Source organism: Cicer arietinum, chromosome 7, assembly GCF_000331145.2.
Source record: "Cicer arietinum cultivar CDC Frontier isolate Library 1 chromosome 7, Cicar.CDCFrontier_v2.0, whole genome shotgun sequence".
NCBI classification, from domain to species: Eukaryota; Viridiplantae; Streptophyta; class Magnoliopsida; order Fabales; family Fabaceae; genus Cicer; species Cicer arietinum.
The window spans coordinates 56,514,752-56,529,285 of record NC_021166.2 but is presented as its reverse complement, the minus strand read 5'-3'; the positions used below and the strand labels follow the sequence as shown (position 1 = coordinate 56,529,285).

Below are 14,534 nucleotides of genomic sequence, written 5' to 3'. Positions count from 1 at the left end.
GATGATGTGTATGTGACAATAAATATATTGAATTTTCACTATAAGATATTTTCTTTATAGAGCATCATCATGGAAACATTTGGAAACTATTCGAGATTTTTGTTGAACGACAAGGACAAATAATTTCTAAACAAAGAAAAAAAATGGGTGGTGTCTATTACTTTTTATAAATGGAGAGGTCCTACAGCACGTGGTCGTAGAAAGTAAATTCAACATAAAAGAAGATATTTTAGAATGAGATACAAACTTCTGGTTCACTTTTGGTTATGAAAGCTTATGGGACCCAAATTCCAAACATGTAGCCACGAATTTGCAATGCCAAGCATTGTGTGATTTGTGGGTCCATGACTAACAATTATGAAATTCTTTTTTGGTCTTTCAATTTTTTTTTAAATTCTTAAATTTTGTCAAAAATAATTAATTTAGAGATGTATTTTACACGTTTAAATTAATTGTATTTTTGTATTTTTAAAAGTATTGGAGTGAGAGGAGAAATATCCAATAAATATTGTTTAGTTTAATTTTGGTGAATTTAAGATCTATTTAATAGATCAGAAAACAAAAAAAAAAATCTATATATATATATAACAAATGACATAATAAAATAATAATATATTTTATTATCATGTATATACATCAAACAAATGATATGATAATATTTATTATTTTATTATCGTATTTAGTTTTTTTATTATATCAAGTCTCTAGTTTATTATGTGAAATAATAAGATCTTCAAAGTTTTTTTTTTTCTTATAGCAATATTGATAATCTTTTAAAATAATTGAGATTGAGTTAAAAATTTGATTTTTTTTTTTAATTGATGTTTTGCTGTAAACATTGGTTAGAAGTCGATTTCCAATTAAATATAGTTTTTCGTTTTTTTGGAGGAATTCCAACTAAATAGTTAAAAACTCAAGTATATATGGAATATGAGTAATTAAGTAATTAACCTCAAGTCGTTAATAAATTCATATTAAAAACGAATAATTTGATAGAACTGAATTCAAATTTTAACTAAAATAAATTTTTATTATACTTTATTAACTTTTTGGTCGAATTTCAAATTATCAAGACTATTTTGATAGAAATCGGAGGCTTCAGAAAAAAAAAAATATATATATATATAGTTTTGAAGCAATATGAGTAAAAATGGAAAAACACACCACCACCCGCAAAATAACTTGTAGTGATATTGTCATATTCTAGTTTATTGGTGCTTGTTATTGTTAGGTGTTACCTTGTGCAACTTGCTAGAAGCTGATATTTTTTAATTCAACAAATCATTACTAGTTTTCTTTACTACAAAAACAAGGCACAAGCCCAAGGCCCGATGGTTATGCGTTTTCAAGTGCCAAACAACACCCACAAGCCCACAATTGAAAATTGGCTATTGTACCCCCCATTTAAATTTATACCCCCAACATAAAATTTTTGTTGTAAAATACCCAAAATAACCCTAAAAAAAACAGTAAAAGTCAAAATAAGAAAAAATTGAAACACTTTACCCCCCACATTGAAAAATCCGGAAAAGTAAGTTTTCGGAAAAATTAGTTTTTACCGGAAATTTCAAGAGGATTGAAATTTCCGGTAGTTCAAAATACATACCGGAAATTTCAAAAACGAAATTTCCGGGAATTTACAACTACCGGATTTTTCAAATTTCCGGTTTACCTCCCGGAAATTTCGTTTTTGAAATTTCCGGTATGTATTTTGAACTACCGGAAATTTCAATCCTCTTGAAATTTCCGGTAAAAACTAATTTTTCCGAAAACTTACTTTTCCGGATTTTTCAATGTGGGGGGTAAAGTGTTTCAATTTTTTCTTATTTTGACTTTTACTGTTTTTTTTAGGGTTATTTTGGGTATTTTACAACAAAAATTTTATGTTGGGGGTATAAATTTAAATGGGGGGTACAATAGCCAATTTTCAATTGTGGGCTTGTGGGTGTTGTTTGGCACTTGAAAACGCATAACCATCGGGCCTTGGGCTTGTGCCTTGTTTTTGTAGTAAAGAAAACTAGTAATGATTTGTTGAATTAAAAAATATCAGCTTCTAGCAAGTTGCACAAGGTAACACCTAACAATAACAAGCACCAATAAACTAGAATATGACAATATCACTACAAGTTATTTTGCGGGTGGTGGTGTGTTTTTCCATTTTTACTCATATTGCTTCAAAACTATATATATATATATTTTTTTTTTTCTGAAGCCTCCGATTTCTATCAAAATAGTCTTGATAATTTGAAATTCGACCAAAAAGTTAATAAAGTATAATAAAAATTTATTTTAGTTAAAATTTGAATTCAGTTCTATCAAATTATTCGTTTTTAATATGAATTTATTAACGACTTGAGGTTAATTACTTAATTACTCATATTCCATATATACTTGAGTTTTTAACTATTTAGTTGGAATTCCTCCAAAAAAACGAAAAACTATATTTAATTGGAAATCGACTTCTAACCAATGTTTACAGCAAAACATCAATTAAAAAAAAAAATCAAATTTTTAACTCAATCTCAATTATTTTAAAAGATTATCAATATTGCTATAAGAAAAAAAAAAACTTTGAAGATCTTATTATTTCACATAATAAACTAGAGACTTGATATAATAAAAAAACTAAATACGATAATAAAATAATAAATATTATCATATCATTTGTTTGATGTATATACATGATAATAAAATATATTATTATTTTATTATGTCATTTGTTATATATATATATAGATTTTTTTTTTTGTTTTCTGATCTATTAAATAGATCTTAAATTCACCAAAATTAAACTAAACAATATTTATTGGATATTTCTCCTCTCACTCCAATACTTTTAAAAATACAAAAATACAATTAATTTAAACGTGTAAAATACATCTCTAAATTAATTATTTTTGACAAAATTTAAGAATTTAAAAAAAAATTGAAAGACCAAAAAAGAATTTCATAATTGTTAGTCATGGACCCACAAATCACACAATGCTTGGCATTGCAAATTCGTGGCTACATGTTTGGAATTTGGGTCCCATAAGCTTTCATAACCAAAAGTGAACCAGAAGTTTGTATCTCATTCTAAAATATCTTCTTTTATGTTGAATTTACTTTCTACGACCACGTGCTGTAGGACCTCTCCATTTATAAAAAGTAATAGACACCACCCATTTTTTTTCTTTGTTTAGAAATTATTTGTCCTTGTCGTTCAACAAAAATCTCGAATAGTTTCCAAATGTTTCCATGATGATGCTCTATAAAGAAAATATCTTATAGTGAAAATTCAATATATTTATTGTCACATACACATCATCTCCAATATTATTTTTTTACCGTCCAATTATATGTTAAGTAGTGAATTGGTCAACTTGAGATGAAAAACTATTAATGGTAACATTTTAAGAAACTTACTTTATATTTTGAAGTGGACCAATTCAAAATTATGATACATATACAATTTTTATTTTAATAGAAGATTTTATCTATAAAGTTGTTTAACTTAAAGTATTATTTTTCACTTTTTGATATCTCTTATATTCAAGTAGTAATTTAATGCTAAGATACTTTTATGAAATCTTTATCGGAGATGTTCTTAGTATTTTAAAAAGGAGCAAAACAAGCTATTTTATTCGTTTTCAAAAGACTGATAATTCAATCAATAATTCATTAGCTCAAGACTAATAATTAAATCAATAAATTATGATCTTGAATTATTTTCTCTTTATGGTCTTGAGTAATTCCTCGACTCAATATTAATAATTACTTTTTTCATTATTAGTCTTGAGTCAATGAATTATTGGACGCAATATCCATAATTGATAAGGAATTATTAGTCTTATCTATAAAATAATGTATTGTTTTCTAATTAATGAAATATTATTTTTTTTCTAAAAAGTAAATAAATAAACTATGGTCTTGAGTCCCTGGTTGAATCATCTTTCCATATACATTTTAATTGTTAGATTAACCTGACGATAAAATCTATTATATCTTGACTATTAGATTAATTCAATGACCAAAATACAAAGATTACTATTAAATTAAATAAATGATCAAAATGTATAAAGAGCTTATGCGTGACTTAATTTTAGATTTTTTTTTATTCCTATTGTTACATCAAATTTAAAGATATTGTAAACAATATAAAAACTGTATAATAATACAATGTCGTTGTCCACAAATGATTTTTGTTCCCCAACCTTTATTATCTCTTTATATTCATTTGAGGTAAACAAGAAAAGAACTCCTTTAAAATTAAAGTGACATTAAGAATTTGTATCATACCACAACAATAATTCCACATTGCACTTTTCATTAAATAATAATATTGAATAAAATATAAACAAAGTTGATTTATTTAATTTAAATTTTTAATTAAATACCTCAACTTTTCATTCTCAATATTTATTTTCATATTTCATTTAAAAATGAGTATATTGAAATGATAATGATACTAATTTGCATAAATAAAAAAGACCAAAATGACTTGTAAATAGATTTGAACTCAAATTCCTAGCATGGGAGTACAATGGTTTGAAAGGTGCCACTACCATCAAAATTCAATGCATTTGTGACCTCCTTACCCTAGTACTTACTTCTTACTATTGACATAAACTATGCTCTTCACCCTAATATTTTAGTTGTAACAAGTCAACATTGTGGAGTTCCCATAACAAAATGACAAGGTTCACACACTAATTAATCAACATGCCATCAATCTTATTAATTAGTAGATATTCCATGATGGTCATTAGAAGAAACATCATGACCATATGAAATTTTTTGCTTTCTTCCTTTTCTTTCTTTGTCTATGGCTACCTCCTCCTTCTAGAATTCCCTCGTTTTCCTTCATCACAACTTCTTGAAGGCGTTTCACCTGTCTTCATATCAAGAATCAAAAATATTTGAATCAATATGAAGCTAAGCGTAGTGGAGCACTGAAAAATCGAATATTGCATTGAATATACCATGTAAATGTAATGTCTAATGCAAACATAATCGTATCTATAAGAAAAGAACTTGACATACATGACATTTTTTGTAAGAAGGGGACTAGGAGAATCACTTACCACTTCCTTAAACTCCATACATACTCCATTGTTTTGTATCCTGGTAATGATAATTTACAAGATTGACCTTGATGAGATGAACAAAAGAAAAGATGCCACTAATTAAAAGACTCAAGAGAAAAATTCTCTAACACTTACAAATCAATTACCTTTTCCCTGAACCAATTAACTCTACCATAATACGACCGGTTAGAAGTCATAACAAGTCATGTTTTAGTCGGATATTTTACAACTGTTGTATGAGTATAGTGAATACAGAGTTGTTGGATCTACCATTTGGATCCAACTCTCTACGTCATAATAACTATGCACTTAATGCGAAAGATCGAAACTCCAAATCTTCTGATAATTCCTATATCTAAAAAATATTATATACTTTAAAGTAAACCCCATAATTAAAGTACACGCAAAATCTATTTTTTTTTTAAAAACTAATTTTGATTTTATTTATCATTGATCAAATAAGGATAGAATTCAAATTAGATGTTCTTAAATCCTAATTCAACTAGTAAAATGTCGATTTTAAAAAAATAAATAAATCAAATTCCATATGTGACAATAGTGAAATAGTGATTAATACTACCGTTATTAATAATGAATTCTCTTTTCCTAATTTTGAAAAAAAAAACATAGGCCAAACAAAGAAAGAATCACACAATCAACTATCAAAAACACATGCAACTAAAAATCATTATGTAATATGAATGCCATAGATGTTACATCAAATGAAGAAGAAAAAAAAGGTTAGAATATACTAACCCCAAAACAGAAGTTCTGGTAATTGGCATCATAGCTAGAAGAATCCTCTGCCTTTCCACAATTCATTTGAGTTGAATTGCGTTTATTAGAATTAGAACTTTCATTATAAGTCATGAAAGTAGATGAAGTAGAGCAACTAGAAGCTGTAAAAGAAGTGCTTCCACCTAATCCAATATCCGATTGAAACATATCTTCAAATAATTGTTGCAACTCTTCAAAGCTCTCTTCTCCATTTTCCTATTTCACACAAATTAATCAAGACGTCAAACATAACAATATCAACATTTACAAGTTAAACTATATGATCTAATAACTTTTATAACTTTTTTTTATATTCAAATATTAGTAAATTAGTATCAAAAATATATTTTTATTAACTCATAATTTGAGTTAATTTAGTATTGTCCTAGATAGGATTGGTTTACATTAGACTTACGAATGAAACACAATTATAACTCCCCCAACAATACACCCCACCAGGCACTAACTATCATTCAATTTTTTAACAAATCCAAAACATCAATAGGGCCCAATCCCAAAAGGTAAAAAGGTGCAACTACGTAGTATTTGGCTAAATCAGACACTATATTTGTCTAGCTTTATCCACTAAACAAAAAATATATAAAACAACGTTGTTTGTTCGTGTCTAGCTTTATTTTTTATTTTTTTTGACCTAATGTTCCACTAATTAGAAGAAAACAAAAAAATATATTACAAAAATATTAAAGAGGGCTCACATTAGATTTAGTTTGGCTCATCATTGTAACCATTTCGTTCAAGAAGTCACCCATACCCTGCAAAACAAAATTCATTTTCTTAGAATAGGACATCAAAATTATTGGATCAAGAATAGGACTCAAAATTCACATTCACCCCCTTTTCTCCAACTAAACTTGATTCCATTAATTATTCTCTCTTATTGAAATGTATAAACAACATGCTCCATTAATTTATTAATGACTTCGCGAAAAGCATTTTTTTTTTTTGCCTTTGTGAAAACACTTGTTGAGGAAAATGGAATTAAGAAGATACATACTTCTTTTTTCACATGAAAAATAAAATATTAATTGGACGGTGCAAAAATCACAAACATGACAAGACCGCAGATGACATGACAACACAATACCACAAAAACAAAATAAAAATCTAATATGTTAAAATGGGGATGAAGTTTCTTACTCTAGAATTAAGTTAAGTTCATCCGGTTTAAATTTAAAAATAATTTTTTAAAAAACTTAAAGTATATCTTAAAAATTAAATTGTTTAATTTTAATAAAATACTTGAAATGAGTGTGAATTACATTTTACATCAAAATAAATTAGATCTCAAAACTAAATTCTACTTATTTTTTTTTATCAAACACTAATTCACTAATTCGATCCACATCTCAACTATATTTACTAAAAAACAAAAAAAATTCTATTTTTAAAAGACAATATAAATAGTTACTAGAATTTTAACAATTTTAAAACGAGCTCTTACCTGTAACATTCATAATTTTTAAATATCAATTCAACAAGTCATTTTTTCTTCATCTCTCTTTCTTTTTCTTTAAAATGTCTATAAAATGCATGGATGTACCGTTTGTCTTTTAAAATATTTCATCGGTAGTATATACAAACTTTTAAAATATTATTTTTTTAAAAATTATTCTTCATTAATTACTATATATATTATTACACTTTAAACCAAATTCACGAAGAGGGTATTTGTCCAACTCGCTATCCTGTAGAACTTGTGTATGACAAATTCTCTAAATCAATTTTTCATTAAAAAGGTTCACGAGAGCTCAAAATATATTAAATTAAAAACAAAACTGAAAAAGACAGAGTCATAAACCAATATAATTAATGTGAAAAGGTTATATTAAGGTTGCTTCTCTTCAAGGGAATGACGGATTTTTTATGTCTATCGAGAAAAATGCTAAAAAAGAATTTCATTAAAATAATATTTAAATTTAAAACATGATACTGAATCTAATAATATAAATTTATGTCAATCGAATTAGACTTTATAATAACAAACTTAACATTAACCTAACATAAAATAAAAAGAGAAAAATTTAATAAAAATAATAATAATAAGGAGGGAAATTGCAGGAGGTGGTGTGAAGTGCGTGACTTACGTTTTCGTCGTCATCACTGTCATAAACTCCAACATCGTACATTAATCTTTTGTTCGCGTCAGATAAAACTGTCACAAAAAAAAAAAAAAATTAGATTTTTAGACCCAATGTATAAATACAAATAAAAATTTCAACTTTTCTTCAATTTTGAGTAGAAAATGAACAAATAAATAATGAGTCAATATTCAACATAAAAATAGTTATTAATTAATTCTGAATTGTAATTACCAGAATAGGCTTCTTGAATAGCCTGAAATTTCTTCTTAGCTTCTTCCACAAACTTCACATTCCCTGAAGCTGAACAACGATCTGGATGCCATTTCTGTCCATTTAATCAAATCATTTTCTTAAATAAAAAATTCCAACTTAAAAAAAATAATGATTTTGAAAAAACCCTTTTGAAGAAACATGGCTTTTAGAAGAGAAAAAAGAAAAGTTAGATGAAATTCTAACCAGTGCAAGTTTCTTATAAGCATTCCTTAACTCTGAATCAGTGCATTCCTTATTCAATCCCAAGATTGAATAGAAATCATTGCTTTTGTTTCCTTCATTAGCCATTATTATTATTATTTCCAACAATAATCACAATCCAAATTTCACAACCAACTAGATCAAACTAAGGTTTTTGTCGGTAAATTGAATCAACCAAAACCCAATCAATACCATAAAAAATAAAGAAGCTAAATTCAAGACACAAAATCACAACAACAATATTTTTATGTGATTATATTATATATATAAAAAAAAATATGTAATACATATAATATACAACTTGAATGACAACTTGGATTTGGACTACATGTTTATAAATTGATACATTGAATTTAGTATTTTGTTTTAGACTAAGAGGAATGAAGGGTTGAAGTGAAAAGAGAAAAATGTCCTTCTTAGCCTTATGAATACTCTAGAGCCCTCCTATTCTAGACTTTATATAGTTTATTTTTGTTATATTATATTTAAAACAGTGTGAGAGTATTGTTCTTAATAATTAATTAATTAAAAACCAAATAAGTGGTTTTGGATGGGTGGTGATGTAGGGTTGAGATTGATTGGTGTTGAAGATATTTTTGTTTAGTGTCTCCAGAAGGTTCTTTGTGAATGTGAAAGTCCTTTAACTCCTTTTGTTGTTGTGTGTGTAAAGTGAAAAACGTGAGTTTGTGAAATTGTTGATATAATAAGAGAGAGAAATAAAAAGTTAAATTCAGGGACTGGTCCCACTATTTATGTTATAAAGGCTGTTTAACCGCTTTGAGAATGAATTGATTGCTTGCACTCCATTGTCTTTGTCAGATGATAAAGCAACTTATAATTGTTTTATTTATTTTTTATACAACAAACTCATAAAAGGTTGTCAACCTCTCTTTTATAAATAAGTTAAATATATATAAAACTTATTTTTATTTAAATAAATAATTTTTTATTTTATAAAATATTAAAATTTTATTTTGGTTTATGTAATAAGATTTACTATCATGTAAATAATTTTAGTATTTGCTGAAATATCATGATAAACATATATTTTTGAATAAATTCTGTAACACATTTACATAATAATAAAAAATATTTTTTTTATACAAAATGATTTTAAATTTTGATTTTTTTTTTTACTTTTATCTTGAATTTAAGACATTTAAAAAATCTACATTTAATTTATTACAAGTTAAATTCTTTTAAATTTTTGTGAATGTTTTACGTACGCTTGCAAATAAAATATTCAAAAATTTAAATGTTAAAGGTTAATTAAACATATTTTGTTTTAATAGAAACTAAAATTATTTTAAGGATAATTTTGTAGGATTGCAAAATGTAAATGTTTTTACAATGACTAAAAAAGATATGTTAAATTTTTGTTTTAATTTTTTGTAAAAATTAGAGTACAAAACATCATTTAATAGAAATGACATTTTAACTATGTTGACACTAAAAAATGACCACATATCATTTACAGTATTTTAATAAATACATTAAAAAAAAGTAAAAAAATATAATTTTTTAAAGAACTAGGTCAAAATCCAAAGAAACAAGAATAAACAATATTGTCTCATTAAAAATCTTATTTGAAAAATCCAAAGAGATAAAATCAAAGAGAAAAAACAACCAATGCAAGAGTAACAAAATAAACATCATGATGAACAAAAACAACTATACGAGAAGTATTAATTAAAACATTAAACATAAATTTTGTATCAATTTTGCTTAAAATCATTACAAATACAATAACGAGGTAAATCTCACTAAGTAAAACAATAAATGTAAAAATCAACTTTAACAAATTTGTCAATATACATGTTGTCTTTGTGATAAATATGAGAGACGTAAAAGTACTTTCAATAAATACTTTTCACCAAAAAAATAATATCAAATACAAAAATGAATTTAATTTTTAATTTTATTATTTTTTTTAGTGTAAAGTTACATTCTTTTATTTGTTGGATGGAGAGACATTAATATTATGTTTGATTTATAAAAAGAAAGTGAGAGAAAAAAAATTAATGAAAAGAAAAGTTAGAAGAAAAAATAATAATATAAAATAAGATGATGTTTAGTGGATTGGATCGAGAGAAAGTCAAAAGAAAAAAAGATAAATTTTTTTATTTTCTTTATTTGATTGTGTAGAAAATGAGAAAAAAAATCGATAAATTTTTAAAAAGATAAATTTTTTTAAAAAATAGTATATGACGAAAAAAAAATAGAAGTAAAATTAAAAAACAAAAAGTTCATTTCTTTCGTAATAGAGAGAAATAATATGCAGAACACACTATATCAAATAATGTAAACAATTTTAAAATTTGTGTTTTCTTTCTTTTGAAACATTTTTCCTTTCCTTTTCCCTATTCCAAATATAGTGTAAAATGTTGGAGGATCCTTGCATTATATATCTTTAGACTAACGACAATTACACATGTGCATTTAATACATTTTTTTTATCTCCAAAACCTTAAGTGTACGGAAAAGAAAATTGAAAAGGAAAAGCACGGAAATCAAAATCCTTTTTCTCTTTCTGAAAACTATTAATCATAAAAGAAAGAAAAAAATCTGTATGGGTTTCACAGCAAAAAGAAATTCTCTCAAATTGGGGAGAAATGAACAAAAACCTCCATATTTTGTTTAAAATTACAATAACATCATTTTTACACTCACTAGTTATTTGTACAACATGTGACTGGTGTTTATTTTTGGTTTTTTTACGATAATTTATTTTTGTTTTTTACTTTTTATCAATTAAAATAACTTTTATTACTAAAATAAATTAGAATTGTTTCATCACGTTGTTTTATTTTTATGAATAGAATAAATATTTATTATTTTCTTTTATATTTTTTTATGATTTAATCTCTTTTCTTTTTTATTTATAGATATTTTTTCATTTTATCAATACACTTTTTTTTGTCTTTCACTTTCTCTTCTACCAAATAATTAAAAACTCTTTTCACTTTCTATTCTCTTTTTTCCTTTTCTTTTATCTTTCTTTCCTCTCACTTTAGCTCTTAAACCAAACAAATCTTAAGGGTATTCTTGAAAGTTGGGTTTTGAAAGGAAAGGTAGAGGAAGACTTATATTAAATATTATATGATTATCTATCATGTATTTCTTTTAAATTTTTCAAAACATCAAATATATATTAAGATTTAATTAAGCTTTCCAAAATATTCTCATTCAAAACATGATTTAAAATTCACATTAAAAAATAATGTATTGCAACTTAAAATGTAATATCAACTATAGATTTACTATAAACTCATGGGTTAAATAAGATTGAGTCATACATGTACCCTAAATATGAGGTTTTTGATATAAATATCCTCTTTTTTTTTTTTAATTTTAATACCAGATTGCCCCACTTCCAAAAAATAATACTAAAATGCTCTACTTTTTAGCCCTAGTTGCAGATCGCAATCTGGGGATACGACCTCCTAAAGAAAAAAATTTTCAACCTCACTAGATGGTCGCATCCTGGGGATGCGACCTCCTACTAGCTTCATTCTTTTTTTGGTTGAATTTTGTTATTTATTATTGGGTATATTATATTCATTATTATTAAATATTTTAAAAACAATTATAACATTAAAAAATACAAAATATTATTATAAATAATAAAAATAATTAATTTAATAATATTATATAACTTTTAATAATTATTATAATAAAAATAATAATAATAATAATTTTAATAATAATAAATGAACAAACTCAACATGTCCACAATGTCTACAATGTCTCTCAACAACTTCATCACGAATCTCTCCCAACAAGTCCACAATGTGATCTTCCACTTAGTGTCCATTATAATATCAATGAGAAAGAATTAGGTGATTATAGTGAAGATAATGAAATATACTTCGATGAATCATTTCGTGATTCTGACGATGGTGATGAAGATATGGAAGCAGAAGATCAACTTATCCCACCTGTATTCGATCCACCATTCCACATGAAGAACATCAATCTTATTATTAAAATTATTAGTATTATTATTATTATTAAAATTATTATTATTATTATTTTTATTATTATAATAATTATTAAAAGTTATATAATATTATTAAATTAATTATTTTTATTATTTATAATAATATTTTGTATTTTTTAATGTTATAATTATTTTTAAAATATTTAATAATAATAAATATAATATACCCAATAATAAATAACAAAATTCAACAAAAAAAAATGAAGCTAGTAGGAGGTCACATCCCCAGGATGCGACCATCTAGTGAGGTTAAAATTTTTTTTCTTCAGGAGGTCGCATCCCCAGTTTGCGATCTGCAGCTGGAGCTAAAAAATAGGACATTTTGATATTATTTTTTAGAAGTGGAGCAATCTAATATTAAAATTAAAAAAAAAGATATTTATATCAAAAACCCCAAAATATGCATCTTAAGCACTCCACAAATAGTACTTATGTCTTAAAAAACAGTTTTTAACTTTATGAGAAATGCAATGCACAATTTATAGTATAAAGCTTCTATCTTTAATTAGTACACTAACAGCTAGCTACCATAAAGACACATGTCGGTATTTCTCAATTAGATTTTAGAGTTTATTAAATTTTAAATTTTCATTGTTTAGTTTGTGAAAAAAAGAAGTTACATTGTTTGTCCTTTTAAAATTATTATGCAAATAATTTTAATCTTTGTTCAAATGAAATATATTTAATTTTATTTTTTATTTAAAAAATTTGCATAATTTTTTTATAAACATGAACATTAAAAAAAGTTTATACACAAAATTTAAAATTATTCAACTTGCAATTGGGATGAATAAAATTTGATTTTTTAAAACATCATAAACTTAATATAAAAATAATGAAATATGGATCTACAAATCAAAATTTGAATAATATTAAAAAATTATTTTAAAATATATGTTGAGTTCTAAAAGAAATTAAAACTGCGTTTATAATAATTTTATAAACTATATTATATAATTTTTTTACATGACTGAAAACAAAATCATAAAATTATATATAAATTAAAAATTTATTTAACTTTTTATATAATAATCGCAAATTAACGTCTGTACAAGAATTTGACAAAGTTGAGCCAAAGTCATTAGTCAAACAAGATGGGCACTCTTCTTGGTATAGAGTAGTTGCAGCTCTATTACATTAGTGCTATTGCTTTTAAAAATAATGTCACAAAAGATATTTGGACTAAAGTATTAGAGTATGTATTTCTTAGACTAAATCAGACCAAATATTTATACTTGCAAAATCGTGAGAGTTTGAAATTTTGGTTAATCTGTTAAAATTTCCATCAATAAATCCTTAGCATGACAATCGTGTAAGAGTTTTCGGTCACATCCATTTACAAATTAGAACATGACACAATGTTTTTTTCATGCTAAATTATTTGATACATGTATTTAAGACTTAAATCAACTGAAAAATATTTATAATATTAAGTTGTATATTATATTTAAAGTTTGAAATTAAAATCTAATAATTATGTGCAAATTTTTAACAATTTTATTTATAGAAAAAAAATACAACAATAAATTTCTTTTAAGATACAAATTTAAATAAACATAAAAAATAACGCAATTTTAAATGATTGGTTTTTGGAGCCAGGACACACCTAAACTCTATGCAAAGCACATGAATGTTAACTTTTTTTCATTTCAGCTGCCAAAACTTGACCTAAATAGTGATTGAAAGTACTATTTTACAAGTTGTATTTTTGATATACATCACTTTTACAAAGTCAAGATATAGCAATTTATGTTCATATATGCATGTCTATCTTAAAAAATTGAGTTTTAATACAATGAGTTAAGTCGTTTATGTGCCATTTGATTTGATAAATGAAGTAGAGATTTAATTTAACATATTTAAGTCGATTGTATGTGTAAATGAGTTAATAAAATGAAGCCGTGATAATTTTGTAAATATGTGAAACACATTTAATACGGTTATATTGACAACCAACATAAAAAAGAAGGTAAAAATAAAAAATAAAAATTAATATATCTCATCTTTCTCCATGTTTAAGTCGATTACTTGGATAAAGTATTTAATAAAACGAGGCGGTGCCAATTTTATAAATACTTAAACAAGTTTAACGCAGTTATAAAAAATCTAGTAAAC

At 24.9% G+C, this 14,534-nt stretch overlaps 1 pseudogene; it reads right to left on the bottom strand.

The window, feature by feature from the left end:
• Nucleotides 1-4,476: 4,476 nt before the first annotated feature.
• On the bottom strand, nt 4,477-8,851 carry LOC101509468 (uncharacterized; annotated as a pseudogene).
• Between the last annotated feature and the right edge of the window lie 5,683 nt (nt 8,852-14,534).